Source organism: Rosa rugosa, chromosome 5, assembly GCF_958449725.1.
Source record: "Rosa rugosa chromosome 5, drRosRugo1.1, whole genome shotgun sequence".
Taxonomy (NCBI): domain Eukaryota; kingdom Viridiplantae; phylum Streptophyta; class Magnoliopsida; order Rosales; family Rosaceae; genus Rosa; species Rosa rugosa.
Genome location: NC_084824.1, coordinates 40,725,453 through 40,741,186, shown reverse-complemented (window position 1 = coordinate 40,741,186; position 15,734 = coordinate 40,725,453).

Here is a 15,734-nt window from a genome sequence, read left to right as displayed (position 1 = left end):
CAAGGAAAACCCAATTCTAGGGTTTTGAATTTTCTGGAAATTTTTCACCGGCCGAATTGGAGCTCTTCAAGGTAAAATTGGAACTTGTTGTAGTTGAGAAAAATGTTAGGTTTGATGAGTAGGTGTTGCTGCCAAAATTTGGTGGCCATCGGAGCTGGTGGAGGTGGCACGTGAATCCCACGCGCGTAACAGGCGCGTGGCGGCGGTTCGGTTGCCATTTGACTTCAGTTTTTAGTCCATTAAATCCTATAATTGTTTTAGAGCTTGTATATGAAATTTGGTGAATTTTGGAGAAGCTTGGAATTAATTATGAATTTTTGAAGTTTAGGGTTTCGATTATCGAATTATGAGAATCCGACCGTCGGATATCTCTCGGTTCTGCCTTGGAACCTTTAAATTAACGAATTGGTATTAGTGGTATAATTTGGGTTGAATCCGAGAAGAAGTGGAGATGTAATTATAAGGAATTGATCTTAGGAATCATATTAATTTGTTGAATAACTATACACGGAATATAATTGTGTACATGGTGGCGTACCGAGCGTTTGCTCTACGAAGGAACTCGTATGCGTGATCACCTGAATAGTACTGTGAGTGGACTTTTATTTTTAAAGAATGATGCATGCATTTATTTTTTCCCGAAATAATAATTTATTTATCATTTTATTATCGAGCATAATATTTTGCCTTGGATTATAATTTTGGCATTGTTTTTCCATATGAATTTCATATACGAATCTATTATGCTCAGATTTGGATTTTATGATTTGTTTTCGGAATATGATTAAATTTTCGGAGATTAATTATAATTTATTTTCAATTATGATTCGGGAATGGATTTTGAGCCTTTGATAAGTATCTCCGATATATGGCTTTTATTTGAAATCATGATTAAAGTGATTTTTTCGACGAATACTTTCCGAGGTGATTTCCAGAATTTATTAATATATTTTATTCGTTGATATTGAGATTTTTGGAATATTTTTCGAAAATGGGATTTTCGATTGAATTATTTTATCGATTATTTCTCGCCTAATGGTTTATGAATTCTAGAATATTTTGGCGTGCGGGGCCACGTCATTAGAGTATATGTATTTTCTTGAGATTTTCCGAGTATGGATGGGATTCATACTCGTGTTTTGTTGCGAGGTTGGGGAAGCCTTACTGATTTACTGGTTTTCGATTGTTTTTCCTCACCATACTCGGGTCATTCGATTAGGTCTCCTCCTCACTTACTTTGTGTTTGTGAGTGGCAGTTGAGGTAGCTTATTCTCCTTCTCACGTGAGTGGCAGTCGAGGTTATTAGTTCTCCTCCTCACACAATCTATGTGTGGGTGGCAGTCGAGGTTAGGGGTTCCTTTACCCGTATGGTGAAATCTCTTCTCCATATCCTTTTATTTGTTACTTGACTAGCGGGGCTAGTCTGATTCTCTTAGCCAGCGGGGACTGATATGTTTTCACGAGACTCCGAGTTTTAAAGACATACGTTTTATAAACATTGCATGCATCGAAGTTTTACGAATTTAAATTCGTGGGGAAGTAATACAACTTCTTTTCTTTAAATTATTTATTTAGTCGTTTATTTTTGTCCACTCACTCTAACGTGTTTTTCAATTACTTTCCCCTGAGCCCTTCGGTTTCAAATGCCCAGTTTGCAGGCGAAATTAGTTGAGGTCGGGCGTACATTGGAGTTGAGGCATAGTCAACAGCATGGCTTCCGCATTTTTATTTGATTTAGGTTTTCCTTGATTACCCTTGCTGTTAGAATTGCTCTGATTACCTAAGGAAATTAATGTTATTTAAGTTGTGATTTGTGTTATGTGATTTCTGGTTGATGTTGATTTGGGGAGCAGGGTGGCTCCAGGAGAATAATGATGGGGGATTTAGAAGTGTAAATATGCTTTCTACAGGTTTTGGGTAGTCCATTTTAGAGGAAGTTCCGCCAAATTTTTGGTATAATTTCTTCTAAGGTGGGCCCCGCAGGGCCACTTCGGATTTTGGGGTGAAATCTGGGGCGGGTCCTGTCATTAAATATTTTGTTTTATCTTAATTATAATTACTTATTTTTCGTCCACTAACTCTAACGGTTTTCAAATGCTTTTCCCTGGGCTTTTCAGTTTTACGTGCCCAATTTGCAGATAGGTTGAGGTCGAGCGTGCGTAGGAGTCGAGGCATAGTGTCCAGGGCTTTAATCTTCATTCTAGCTTACTATTTAACCTACTCGTACTTTATTACAATTTATTACTAGCAGTGGCCTACACACAGCATGTGCAGGGATTTTTTTTTTTTTTTTTTTTTTTTTTTTTTTTTTTTTTTTTTTTCAGAGTGTGTGGTGTAGGTAGTTAAAAATTGTGGAAACTCCCTCCCACCACGTCTCCACTACATATAATTGAATTTCTGTTTTTTTTTTAATTTTTTATTTTGTTAATTGACTTTACTATCCCTATTGCTTATTTCTGATTCAAAATATTTTAATATATAAGGGACAAATTAGTAAAAAAATCAGTTATGGAGAGCGAGCTCTATTCTCTTAATAATAGTATAGATATAGTTGCTCTAATTACCAATATTTGTATAACTTTGTTTTTTGAGTAGATCTAAATTTATAGAAATTATTGGGGAGTTGGTTGTGAATTGTGGGGAGCAAGTAGGCTCCAGGGAGATGAGGATGGATATGATTATTAAGGAGTGTTAGAATGTTTTTACAGGTTTTGGGTAGTCCACTTTTAGGGGAAGAAGTTCCTCCAAACTTTTGATGAAAATTCTTCTAAGGTTGGCCCCGCATGGCCACTTCCAATTTTAGGGTGAAATCTGGGGCAGATCTTGTCACAATCAGAGCATCTTGCACTATATTGAACACCATTACTTAGATGAGGTTTTAAATTTAATTAGAAGAGTAAACATAAAGCTAAGAACTGTAACATATGTAGATGGATATGTGAAGATTTTTATTAGAGATAAAATGGGAGCCTCCTCCATTGAAGAGTGTGAAGTTTAACTTCGATGGTTTAGTTAGACAAAACCAAAATGCTGCTTTCAGATTTTTTATTAGAGATGTAGATGGATATGTGCTAATTCCTGGTGCTAAACCTATTGGTTACAGTAATGTTTTGCAAGCTGAAAAATGTGGATTAGAAGCAGGCTTAAGAGCTGCAGTTCAAGCAGGGTTCATTGAAGGCGATTCCAAGACTCTAATTGATTGCATTAACAACCCTTCACCCCCTCCCTGGAAAATAAAGACTAACATAAATCATATTAATTAAGTCTTATTACAAATTTTGATGTTGTTTCCTTCAAACATGTATTACAAAAAAATTTAGTACGATATATTGTAATTATACGCGTATAATTAAAATGTTTTTTTTTATTATACGCGTACTAAAGTTTTATACTTGTATAATACACGTTTTAACTAACAAAGCTAATTTCTAATCGTTTAATAAAGGGGAGTAAAATCCATATTCCTCATTTTATAATCCACACTCAATGTTTTATTTTTTAGTATCTTAGCATTACATGTTTGCAATCCACACTACAAAATGACAAAACTTAAGATACTAAAAAAAGAAACATGAAGTGTGGATTTTTTTTAGAATAAAGGGCTTGTACAGCTACCCTCAAGCCTTGATTAATGAAACTGAATACAAGAGGGGGACGTTGATTTTAAAATGAGGAGTGTGAATTTTACTTCCCTTGATAAATAACTAACATGCTGATTGAATAATTTGGGATTCTCGACAATTTTGTCATTAGACTCATGAATTACATTATTCGTGTCTACTACGTCAAAGAAATATTGATTTGAGTAGTTTATTAGGATGCACTTGTCATACAAAATTATAGCTCCTTGGTTGTAAGGACAACTCAGACGAATATATATCTTAACTTGCTTCCTGGATACATAATCTGCAACGTCCAGATGGGATTTAACCCCAACACTGCGCAAGGGCATATATATCAGGGAGTCCCTACTTGTTTATGCATGGATGAATCGCCTTTTCATAAGTTTTTCTATTGAAACCTCCAAATTTACTCACTTGACCTCTATGCTTTTTACACCTCTTATCAAATTTTCAAATACTAAATTTACTCACTAAACCTCACTAAACTTCCTCAAATAACCTCTCATATAATTTGCAAACAAATGTTTATCTTTAAAATAAAAAATTTAGTCATTTCAATGATTTAATCATTCTATAAATCTTAACTAAATATACATTTCTTAATCAAACTTGAGTTTCAAAAATTAATGTCTAATCAATAAGAAAATGCCATGAACTATTATGTTTTTTTTTTCTATTTTAGCTGTGCAAAAAAAAAATGAAGAAATCATTTGTTTGTATTCTCTCAAAAAAAAAATCATTCATTTTTTAATGTTTATTTTGTTTTTGTATTTTTTGTACCACATGATTAATTTTTTAAATATTTTTTTTTTTTTTATTTTATTTATTATTATTATTATTATTATTATTTTTTTTTTTGCAAATATAATGGATTGACTTAGATTTAGGTCATAAATCATAAGAGGATTTATTTTATTTTCCCTCACCAATATGCGTTCAACATATATATCATATATTTTTATGTCACATGATCTTAATCATATTTTTAATTCTTATTAAATATATATGAATGCTTTAATGAGTATGTAGTGAAATTGAAAAATGAAAATAGATAAGGAAAATAATAAGGAAAACAATCTAAACAATCTAATATTAATTGAATTGGAAAGTCTACATAAAATAAATATAATATTTTTTTGGTATAATTATTGTCCTTAATAGTCATTTTATAGTAGGTTATATATGTCATTTAATAATTCATAACAGAGTGAGGTCAAGTGAGCAGATTTGGAGGACCCAATAGAAACTCTCTTGTCAAATCATGCTATGTAACTCTTGAGAAAAATATCATTTTATCCTTCCAAAATCTAATGACTGTTATTTTGGCTTTCTAAAAAAAATTATTTTAGTTTTTTTTTTTCATTTTTCTTTTCATTACACTCATGCTTAGATTTAAATAACAATTCTTTTCTCCAATCAAGAATAGGAAAATTTCATGTAATTCAGTCAATTAATGGATTTGCACATACATTTGATCACAATAGATTTGCTTTAACACATGTATATGAATTCAACCTTTGTTGGGTTGTTGTAAATTTTGAAAATATAGTGTGAAAAATACATATTTGTTGTAGAGAAACTGAAATTGAGAGAAATTTGCTGTCTATTCTTATTGATAATAGGGGCCTCTTTATATAGAGGATTACAATGCATAGAATCTTAATCATACAAGGAAAGTAATCGTACATTGAATAGGAATCTAGATCCTTCTAATTTAACCCTATTACCACTAGGTCAAGTAACCTAGGGTTTGGGCCAAACACAAATTAGGGTTTACTTGAACACTCCCCCTTGTGTTGCCCAAACGCGGTGCTTCTCTCGTTGCCTCGTTAAAAACCTTGCCGAGTAACAAAAACCCAGTGGGACAAAAATAACCTCGGTCGAAGGGGAAAAAGAGCACAACACACCCTTCACGTTTCGAGGTGAACATGTAGACATCTCCCCCTGATGTCTGCGCCTCCCCCTGATGACTACGATCATGGGAGTTCAGATAATTTCCGCAAGCCAATTCTTGCCACATGTTTCTCGAACGTGGATTTGGGCAATGACTTAGTAAACAAGTTTGCCGCATTGTCCTCAGATCGAACCTGGTTCACTTTGATCTTGAGGAGCTTTTGTTGTTGCTGATTGTAGAAGAATTTAGGCGATATGTGCTTGGTGTTGTCGCCTTTGATGTAGCCTTGCTTCATTTGTTCAATGCAAGCAGCATTATCCTCATAAATGCTCGTTGGCTCATCTGTGGTAGACTTCAAACCACAATTGCTTCGAATATGCATAACTATGGATCGAAGCCATATACATTCACGAACTGCTTCGTGAAGAGCAATAATCTCTGCATGATTCGAAGAAGTAGCGACTAAGGTCTGTTTTGTAGACCTCCAAGATATCGCGGTCTTTCCCATGGTTAAAACATAACCAGTTTGGGAGCGACCTTTGTGTGGGTCAGAGAGGTACCCAGCATCAGCAAAACCTTCCAAAACACTTATATCGTTTTGAGATGGGGAGAGGGAACGCAATCCACCATGTGTGGCGTCCCTGGCACCTGATGGGTCCGAATCCATCTTCTCTCTGTAGGGATAGAACAAGCCCATATCGATCGTACCACTTAGGTATCGAAAGATATCTTTAATACCAGTCCAATGGCGGCGTGTTGGTGCAGAGCTATATCTAGCTAGCAAGTTCACATCGAATGAGATATCCGGTCTTGTGCATTGTGCTAAGTACAATAATGCGCCTATTGCACTTAGGTAGGGCACTTCTGCCTCTAGCACTTCTTCATCGTCATCTTTTGGATGAAATTGATCCTTCTTTGGATCAAGACTACGGACGACCATTAGGGTGCTTGAAGGCTTAATCTTGTCAGTGTTGAAACGCCTAAGCATCTTTTGGGTATAAGCTGATTGATGAATCAGGATACCATCTCTACGGTGCTCAAGTTCTAAACCGAGGCAAAACCGTGTTTTCCCAAGATCTTTCATCTCAAACTGGGATTTCAAGTGTTCAGCGATTTCCCTTAACTCTTTAAGGGTGCCAATTATGTTCATGTCATCGACATAATCCGCTACTATTGCAAATCCAGAACTTGTCCTTTTTATGAACACACATGGGCATAGTTCATTGTTGACATATCCCTTTCCAATCAAGTAGTCACTTAGACGGTTATACCACATCCGTCCGGATTGTTTCAATCCATATAGTGAGCGTTTCAATCTAATCGCAAACACGCTCCGTGGTTTAGAGCCACTTGATTTGGGTAACTGAATTCCGTCTGGAATCTTCATGTATATCTCTGTATCTAGATCCCCATATAGATACGCAGTAACCACATCCATAAGCTGCATGTTCAGTTTTTCGAAAACTACTAAACTGACAAGGTAGCGGAACGTTATGACGTCCATTACAGGAGAATAGGTCTCCTCGTAGTCGATTCCAGGGCGTTGTGAGAAACCTTGCGCCACAAGGCGAGCTTTGTACCTTACAATCTCGTTTTTCTCATTACGCTTTCTAACGAATACCCATTTGTGACCAACTGGTTTGGTGTTGGGCGGTATTGGCACAACTGGTCCGAATACCTTTCTTTTCGCTAGATAATCAAGTTCTGCCTGGATCGCATCTTTCCACTTTGGCCAATCAGCTCTACGTTGGCATTCATCAACGGAGCCTGGTTCGATGTCATCGGTCTCAATAATCTCACGCGCCACTGAATACGCGAATACATCATCAACAGAGATCTCTACGTTCTCAGGGATAGGTTCTGACATTGAGGCGTCCCCCAATGATGTCTCTTGGACATAACCATAATCCGGAACATTCTCATGGGACGGATTTTGAGTATCGATGATCAAAGGATTTGTTTGTGCCCCATTCGCTCTCTTTCTAGGGCGAGTATCCTTCGAACCAATCGGTCTACCGCGCTTTCTTGCGGGACCTGCGACCATAAATGCCACATCATTGCCATGTTGGGCAATGGCTCCATCTCCTGGTGTCACAGAAGTGGCATGGTGTCCAGTATTTGGGACATCGATCCTTGCAGGCACGTTTGCAGCAGGTATGTGTGATCTCGTCACTTTGGCAACATCAGAAAACGCATCCGGCAGAGTGTCTGCTACGTTCTGGAGCTCGATTATTCTTCTCACTTCAAGTTCGGACTGTGCGGTACGGGGATCGAGATGAGACATAGTGGGGACAGACCACAACAATTCCTGTCGTTCCTGTTGAACATCTGTGTTCTTATCTCCCCCTAACGATGGGAAGACTGTCTCATCAAAGTGACAATCCGCAAATCTAGCGGTAAAGAGATCGCCTGTCAAGGGTTCAAGGTAGCGGACGATCGTTGGAGATTCATATCCAACATAAATGCCCATTTGTCGTTGTGGACCCATCTTAGTACGATGTGGCGGCGTAATAGGCACATAAATGGCACACCCAAAAATGCGTAAGTGCGAGATATCAGGCTCGTACCCAGTCACTAGCTGTAACGCAGAGTAAGATTGGGTGGCAGTGGGTCGTAGACGAATTAGCGTCGCTGCATGCAATATTGCATATCCCTAAGCAGAAACAGGGAGATTGGTGCGCATAACCAATGTCCGTGCTATCATCTGTAGTCGTTTGATAGCAGCTTCTGCGAGACCATTTTGGGTATGAACATGGGGAACTGGATGCTCTACATCAATCCCCAGTGACATGCAATAGTCATCGAACGTTTTCGATGTAAACTCCCCAGCATTATCAAGTCGAATTGACTTAATAGGATGGCTAGGGTAGTGAGCCCGTAGACGGATAATCTGGGCGAGGAGTTTAGCATAAGCAGCATTTCGAGTGGACAATAGCGCGACATGTGACCAGCGTGTCAACACATCAACCAATACCATAAAGTATTTAAAACGTCCGCATGATGGTTGAATTGGTCCACAGATATCCCCTTGGATTCTCTGTAAGAACGGAATGAGTATTTTGGGATCCTTTGCGTAGGACGGTCTCGGTCCTAATTTCCCAAATGAACAAGCTTTGCAGAAAGAGCGAGGGGCCTTAGAAGCAACCAAGGAGGATTTTGGTTGGGCCTGAGCGATTGTAGCGCTATTAGAAGCAAAATGTGTGACTACATCTCCCATCATGGCATTCGAGCCATGAGAATTTTTGTTTATGGCGTCATGGTCATTGGGAGGAACAACCATGGCGTCATGCTCATGGTTGGCGCCATTGATGGCGTCATCACATGGGACTTGGGCAGCCCTATGGCGCCCCAAGACGGCTGCAGCGCCAGATGCTGCAATTGTTGCGGTCTTGCTAAGTCCTAGAATCAATTTTCGATTCTTGCTTCTTCTCACTCTGAAGAATGGATGTTCGTGTGAAGTCTTTAGTATACGGAGCATCATATCACGACCAGGATGTCCTAGTCGGTCATGCCAAAGCCAATATGTGTCTGAATCCAAGAGATCTTCTCTTATGACATTATTGGATTCAATAGGTCGAATTGTAGTGACATAAAGTCCACTAGATTGACACATAAGCTTCTCTAAGATGCGCTTTCTTCCGCAATCATTAGAGGTAATGCAAAGGAATTCTATTCCGTTCTCACTATGCGTTTCCGCATGGAATCCGTTGGCTCTAATATCTTTAAAGCTCAATAAGGTTCGATTTGCCTTAGGAGCGTAGAGAGCTTCAGTGACTTTAATCAAGGTGCCATTAGGCAAAAGGAATTGGGTCATTCCATGTCCTTGAACTAAAATTGATGGCCCAGCCATCGTAGTCACAGATGAATATGTAGGCAACATCTCCAAGAATAATTGCCTATGTCGTAGAATGGTGTGCGTAGTCGCACTATCCGCAAGACATTGAAGTTCATCCATTCCTAAAAGAAAAGCTCGTAATTAAAAAGGAGTCATAAAGAAAAGAACTCAACTTTTATTAATAAGCCAAACGGAATTACATCATCGTTTCTTTAACCAATATGGCAATTGCCTGCATCTCTTGGAAAATAAAAAGACTTAATCAAAATCGCCAGTTTCTGGGTCTTGATCCTTGTAGTCTTCCACCCTTAGATCGAGATCTCCATCTTGATCTTCTTGTTCCATGTAATTTGCCTCCCTTGCTTCACAATACATCTTGTATGTGTTTGCAACATTTTGGGATGCTTTACACGCCCTTGCCCAATGTCCTGGCAGTCCACATCTGAGACAAGCATCTTTACGGTCAGATTCCCTTGATCGAGGCGCTTTAGGAGCGCTTTGAGGGCGGTTATATCCTTTGGTGGCGTCACCACCATAACCGGAGGCTTGGCCTCTCTCTCTCTTCACACGTTTACCTCCACGGTTCCGTGCACGCCTATCTTGACGGTTTCCTTCCTCTTTAGGGCGAGAATATGGACAAGAACGTCCAGAATTATCCCTATTCTTAGGGTTTCGCTCCTTGCGTCCTCCCTTGGAGGCGCGACTATAATTAGACTCCGGAATTGACTTGGTTCCCACGGGTCTAGAGTTATAGTTCTTCACAAGTATGTTGTCGTGCTTTTCAGCTACGTTCAAGGCACCAATTAGCTCATGAAATCTTGTGATGCGTCTGGCATTGACATCAATCCGATAGTTTTTGGCTATCATCAATGCAGAGATGGGGAAGGTGGAGAGAGTCTTCTCGATCAACATCGTATCAGTGATGTTCTGTCCACAGAATTCCATCAAAGATTTGATACGAAGGGCTTCCGAATTGTAGTCAAGTACAGACTTGAAATCACAGAAGCGGAGGTTAGACCATCTCACTTCTAAGTCTGGAAGCAGGGAATCACGGACGTTGCCAAAACGCTGCTCGAGTTCTACCCATAGTCTTCTTGGGTCTTCCTCATTGAGGTACTCATTTTGGAGCGCGTCATTCATGTGCCTTGTCATGAGAATGATGGCTTTAGCTTCATTCGCCTCTCTCGTAGCTCTATTTGCTTCAAAAACAACAGCTTGTTGAGGAGTACGCACGTCCTGACTTGGCTCTTGGATCGTACTCAGGATCCCATCAGCCTTAAGATGATGGCGCACATCACGGACCCACTTGTGGTATCCAGCGCCTGTTGTCTCTAGTGGAGCGAAGCTCAACTTGTTCAGGTTACTCATCTTGAAAAACAACAAGAAAATAGGGTTAGTTTCGGAGCGAAGAAGGCTACCACGAAAAACTATAAAATTTCTGAGCGGAGTCGCTTCCAAGAAATTAGGGATTTTCTAAGCGTAGTTGCTTCCAAGAAAATCCGATTCCAAGAAGGGTTTTTGGATTAGATCGAAACGACAATGTATGTGGTCGATCGTTTTCTTCTCAACAAACTCTAAGGTTGGAGGGCTCTACAAGCTCTAAGCTCGGAGTGAACACGAACCCCCACAGTTCGGCTTTTGGTCTCCCCTATGAAGAAGAAAGGGGGGTAGAAGAAGGGATGTTGGAAGTCCCCGAGAAAAAGATGAAGAAATTGAAAAACTTCAAAAACGGGAACTTTTAGAAAAGTTTACCTTGAAAATATGCCGGAATTCTTGACCGGAAAAGATGTTGGTTGGGTTGTGCAGTGATACTGCAGGGTCGCTGCGAGGATGCCGCGAGGACGCTACGGAGATGCCTCGAGGACTGTTGCGGGGCCACTGCGGGGATGTCGCCAGGTCGCGGGGACAGTTACGGGGCCGCTGCGAGGATGTGACTGCTGCGGGGATGTCGCGAGGCCGCGAGGATAGTTGCGGGGATGCTGTGGAGATGCCGCGAGGCCGCTGGTGAGTCGCGGTCGCGAGGGCAGGCGAGCGCGCGCGAAGGTAGAAGGCAAGCAGGGCTTGCGGGCGCTACAGGGGCAGCGAGGCTAACCTGGTAGGGTTAGCGTTGAGTTGCGACGCGGGGGCTGCGGGGGCAGTAGTAGCGCAGGCAAGGCAAATCTGGTGGAGCTTGATCAATTTCTGGGGTTTTGGTTTCTAAAGCTAGGGTTAGGGCTCGTGCTGATAACGTGTTGTAGAGAAACTGAAATTGAGAGAAATTTGCTGTCTATTCTTATTGATAATAGGGGCCTCTTTATATAGAGGATTACAATGCATAGAATCTTAATCATACAAGGAAAGTAATCGTACATTGAATAGGAATCTAGATCCTTCTAATTTAATATATATATATATATATATATTCTTTTGTTCATTTTTTCTCTTTATTAGCTAGGGTTTAAACGTTATATTTGAGTTTATTATTTTTTTATTTTTTCCCCCCATATATTTAGATTGTAGATGATAATTAATGGCTGGTACTAACATGAAATTTTTTCTTACCTCTTAATTTAGACATACGTATTTTCCAAAATCAATTTATTAATGCTAGTTTTTTGGAGGAAATTAATCAATGTTTGGAAAGAAAAGTTAATGCCTATTTCTTGACACCTAATTCAATATATTAACACTATTTGGAAAGAAAAATTATAGGAAAGAATTTAATTAAATTAAGAAAAATATTGGTCAAAGAATTTGTAGACATATCTCTTAAATTAATACATAATTAATAGCTTATCTTTTTTTCGTCACCTAATTAAATTCATTATTGTAATTAATTCACTCCTTAACATCGAAAAGGAAGTATAAAAGGGTAAAGTTGGTGTTGCAATAGTATGATATGGCAAGATATATTATGTGGAATTGAAATAAAATTTGTATTTGCTTACATGACATGACACCTAGGATTTAAGGCCACAAATCTTATGTCTCATTGAGGCCCTATATCATTGCCCTTTCATAATTATAGCTTCCTTTTAGAGCAAGTCCACCGGTCTTGCTTTGCCCGGGCAAAAGGAGAGAATGATGATGTGGTGACCGGGCAAGACAAACTTTGCAACTCCACCGGGCCAATGTTGTCCAGCCATGTTTTGCCTTTCCCTGCCCCAAGTCAAAAAAATGGGCAAGCCCATGACATTTTTCTTGCCCAAGCAAGGCTGACTGCCAACTCGGCCCGCCCTTGAACGTGGCTGACGTCATATGGTGACGTGCAGAGAAAGACGCGGAAGAGGCACAGCGTGAAGAGCACGGACGAATGCGGGAGCGCCAGCTCGCCGACGCTTCTGCTTCCGTTTTTTGTCGCGTAGCGACAATGAATCCTCCATTGTGGGCGCACGTGGCTCACACCCGTTGGCTGCTTTGGGAATTTGAACCCAACGGTCAACACATCTGGACCGTGGATTGAACAGTAAAAGCAGATCTGACGGCTGCCAAATTAATATGAATGTAATATAGCCAACGGTAAGAAACGGGCAGAAAAAAATTTGTAAAAAATTCTAAAAAACATACAAAAAAAAACCATTATTAGCATCAAATATATTTTATTTAAAAAAAAAACTTAAAAAAAATTCAATGAACAGTTTAAAAAAATGAATAGTGAAAATGAACAGTATAATAAAACAGATTAAAAACTCGATGAACAGTGCCACGCTGAACAGTCTTGACCGGTCAAGAAAAAAACGGATGGAAACCCATGTCCAGTGGCAGTGAACAGTACCTTGACTTGTCGAATTCTTGACTTATCGACTTTGCCTTTTCTTGACTACGGGTGAACTTGCTCTTATTGGTAGTGTGCATGCATTCACAAAAAGCGGGTAAAATAAGGAACTGATTAAGATGAACACAAATTTTGAGATAAACATATTTCCGAGAATGATTTACCTCTGGCAAACTCAATTCGATCTTAAAATAAACTTATAAACGAAATTAATTATGGCAATACCTGTGGATATGTAATTTATATAGCCATGCTTTTGTTATACATTTTCCTATTTTCGCTAACCAATTCGTTTCACAAACAGCCATATATATATGCTTATATTGAGTGCATATACGATGAGTAATTCGGCCAATTTGGCTTCATAAGTCTTCCTTATTCGATAAAAGAATGATATGCAGATAGTTTTCAACCACAAGAAGAGCAAACTAGTTAATAAATCAAAGCTCAAATAAAGTAAAAGTGAGAGGACCGGCGAGTGCTCATCTAGCTAATTGATCGATGAGCTACAATGCTACATGGCTGGCCTCCTTGTAAATACAATGAAATCTACCACTAGGAATGTCTCGAAGAATAACAATAACCTTCCCAAATAAGGGCAGCCTTAGAAGAATAAAGAGCCTTCACATATAGCTAGTGATAAGACGCAGCAGCAGTTAAGTTGTGAGACAGATAGGGATGTTTTCCCGCCAACCAAGAAATATAAACATGTTGGTACCATTTTTCACCAAATTATCTCTGCAGGGTCATTTTCTTTAATAAATTAAGAAAGTGACGCTTTACTGGTTTTCACGAGCCGCAGTACATATATATAGTGTTGCTTAAGAAACACAGAAACATGCTTCCATTTTTCTAATTAATAACCAAATTAATCGATTTTGAGAGAACAGCAGCAACTATGAAACGAGAGAGAGAGAGAGAGAGAGACTACAGTAACACTAAGACAATAATATAAGTTACCTTTCTGTTTGCTCCCACATCGATGATCGGTCACTAGTTCCCAGAGTTATTGGTATTAATTTGTACTGTTGTGGAGTGCATGGAAGGGTTACGTCGACGTTTAAGCAGTTCCAACTGCTTTTCCGTTTCTCGGTGTAGTGCGCATGCAAGGCTTCAATTCCTTTAAGTACTGTGACATGTTGCTTTCGATCTTCATCTTCACGTGAATGCTTTCTTGGAGAAGGCTAAATTGATTAAGTCTTTAAATTTTAAAAAATGGGGATGGTCGGATGGATATGATTGTTCAACACCCGTTCATATTTTATCCTAAAGTTTGGTTGTGTTTTGATCTTGAAAGTTGAAACTATTATATGTGGTTATGACATAACCAAAATCAATGTCCTAAACTAGATCTAGTTACTGTTAGGCCACGTTTGGGTCGCGGACAGTAAGCATCAGGAAAATAAACTTTTTTCTTTCCTGCGTTTGGGATGCAAAAGGAAAGGAAATCATTTCCTGAAAGAAGGGAAAATAAGGGAGAAAGTGGTTCATTCCAAACCCCAAAGGAATCACTTTCCCCCCTTTTTTCCTTGTTTTTATTACATTATTTACCAACTTTTTAATAACTTTCCTTACGTTACCAAATATCGGAATAAAAAGTTGTTGGAAAATTTCATTTCCCTTCCCATGGAAAAGACAAAGGAATTAATTTCATTTCCGTGAACCAAACGAGGCCTTACAGCATTAATATGTTACTTAACAAATGAACTTTATTATTCTTAACCCAATCAAGCAGATTCTAAGTACCAGTCGGGAAAGTAGTTCACTGGCCTTAGAGCAAATGCACCCATGAACCAAGGGCAATTGCTGATTTGCCAACTAAATTGGTATTGCCAATCCACTATTCATGTAAAATTGGCAATTGCCTTTGGTTTACACAATGCACCAATAGAAGGCAATTTGCCTGCCAATCCAATATTAATTAATCAATCTAATTATTTATGAATGAAATTAAGCTTACAATTTGATTTTATTAGTTATTTTTAAATGATAATAATGGTACACTAATTAATCCATCCCCATTTAATAATGACAAAATATTTATGATAATTTGAATGGTAACATTTGACAAAATAATTAACAATATTTAATAAGAATAAAAAAAGTTGGCGTAAATAAATATTTTATTATTGAACCATTGATCATATTGAGTGTTTGCCTTAGTGGTTCGAAGGCTTTATTCTCATTTCTCAACTCCTCTGATGGGTAGAGGGTTCGACTCTCCTCTCAAGTAACTTTTTTCCAAAATTAAAGCCAATTTCTGGAGAATTGACCCACTATCTCACTTTGGGCCCTACCAATTGCCCGACCTAGAGAGTGACCGAGAATTGGTCACCCAATCGCCTGACTGTGTGGGCCCCATCAATTGGTCGACTAATTCTGGACCGGTGCATCGATCAATCTGGGCTTTGTGAGCAATTGGTCACCCAATTACCCTTCCGGTGCATTTGCTCTTAGGCATCGTGAATACGCATAATTCTAAACTATTCATGGACATCATTCATGATTCATCTCACAATGTCTATTTATCTTGGAATCTTGTACGTTGATATCTATCTACTTGAACGAATACATGGATCAGTTGGAGTTTTCTGCTGATTCGTAGTAGAGGGCTAGTACAACAAATAC